The following is a 2,144-nucleotide window of genomic DNA, read 5'->3' as shown; positions in this document are numbered from 1 at the left end:
GGAGATGGTTCCAATGTGGACTTTTGGCAGGCAAACTGGCTGCCTTATACAAAAAGCCTACGTAGTATGATCCAAGGTCCTCTATCATACAAGGATTCAAATCTCAAAATTTCGAACATTTTCTCTTACAACTCATGAGACCTGTCACAAATCTCTTTTGAGCTCCCATCCCATATTTTAACCGAAATTCACTCCTTCCAAACTGCAAATGACTACAATCACACTCATACTCCGATATGGGCCCCCACAATAGATGAAGTTTTCAGCACAAAATCTGTGTACCCTCTTATAACCTCTAATAACACTCAAACCCAAAGTAAAAACTTACATGGATTTGGAAACTGAAAACTTGGAATAAGATTAAGTATTTCCTATGGCAATGCTACCATGATTGATTACCTACTAAAACATATCTATGTCACATTGGGATTGCCACTTCCTTGCACTGCCCAGTTTGTCCCATCACTGAGGAAACTCCGCAACATATTTTTCTAAATTTGCCCAATAGCCAAATATTTATGGGAAGCATTAGGTGTTAGCATACAAACAGTTGACACCCAATCTACACATTGGCTTGATAGCCTCTACAAGCATAAACCTCAAATCACATGCCACTCCCTAACATGGGACTGTCTCTTTTCCTTTGCCCTCTGGCTTCTTTCGCTAAATAGGAATAGAAACACCTTCCACAATCTTTGCAACCCAGTTGATAGCAACAATGGTATCTCAAGAGCCATGGAATATCTGCATTGCAGTAACATCAATTGCAGCAAGCTAGACAGACCCCTACCAGTGACTACCAAATGGGAGCCCTCCACCATGCACCAACTGAAATTAAACATGGATGGGGCTTTTAAGGGTAGATTTAAACAAGGAGGGATAGGAGGTATTTTTAGAGACTCCACTGGGGAATGGATTCTAGGTTTTAGCAAAAAAACCAATGGTCCGTCTCCACTTTATATAGAACTTGAGGCATTATGCTACGGATTACAACTAGCAGTAGCTTATCACTTCACGAACCTTCAAGTGGAGACAGATTCAACCTCTATACCATCACTAATCGAAACTGCTAATTCTCCACCATAAAATGCACTTATTGCCAAATGCAGGTACTGGCTGAAGAGGTTGGGGAATCCACCAATCCTACACAACTTCCGTGAAGGCAACAAGATAGCACATGAACTGGCCGAATATGGAGTCCGGCAAGTCAACGTCTACTATAGTCAGATATATTCAGAAGTCCCAGACTACCTCAGAGATGCCGTGTAGGCCAACAAAGTGTGTATTAGTACTACTAGGACCACCACCACTAATGTTGTTGTTTTAAATAATTTGGCTATGCTCGGAAACTCTTTAATGTCCTCTTTTGGTTGTAATGATGTTACTACTACTACCATGCCTACGTCTGCTCCCAATGGGAGGACCAGGCCATGTAACCATGCTACTTAATAATAAATAAAGTTTCTTCATTACCCAAAAAAAAAAAAAAATCAACCACTAAAGGGAGAAAACTAAAGCACTCTACTCAACCATACCTCCGGTCAAGCTTTTGTGTTTGGGAGCACACGTTAATTATTTAAGGGGTCCCAACTGTATTTACAAATATCTATACTATATTAAAAGCACGAAGACCCTTAGCAAAATGTCATTCGTCGTTTTTACCCTCTTAAACTAGAGTTCACACAGGACAAAATAGTCATTTGATTATTTTTCTAATATTTAGCAATAGTAATCTAATTAATTTCCTAATATTTAGGACCTTGATATCAACTAAAAGTTTAATTATTAAATCTTCCTTATTTGAATTAGGTATATGTGGAGATTTTAAAAAGGAGTTAAATTTTAATAAACAAAAATCTTTCTTTTGGTATTTATTATTTTGACATGAAAGATATTAAACAATCGTAATTATTTAATAATATGGTAAATCTTTGTAATAAAAATTATTTATTTCCATTTTGCATCAACAAGCATCCAGATATATTTGGAATGTTCGTTTCGTTATGCTTTTATGTTTTTGTATTCTTTTCTTTATCACTTTATTTTTTGTGAATTTATTTATGTAAGTTAAAAGTTCTTATCAAATTATCATCTAGATTTTTTTAAATAAAATGTGGTTTATTAATATTTTTATTTGGAAATTT

Source organism: Nicotiana attenuata, chromosome 12 (assembly GCF_001879085.1).
Source record: "Nicotiana attenuata strain UT chromosome 12, NIATTr2, whole genome shotgun sequence".
Lineage (NCBI taxonomy): Eukaryota > Viridiplantae > Streptophyta > Magnoliopsida > Solanales > Solanaceae > Nicotiana > Nicotiana attenuata.
Note: the sequence above shows the minus strand (reverse complement) of the source record.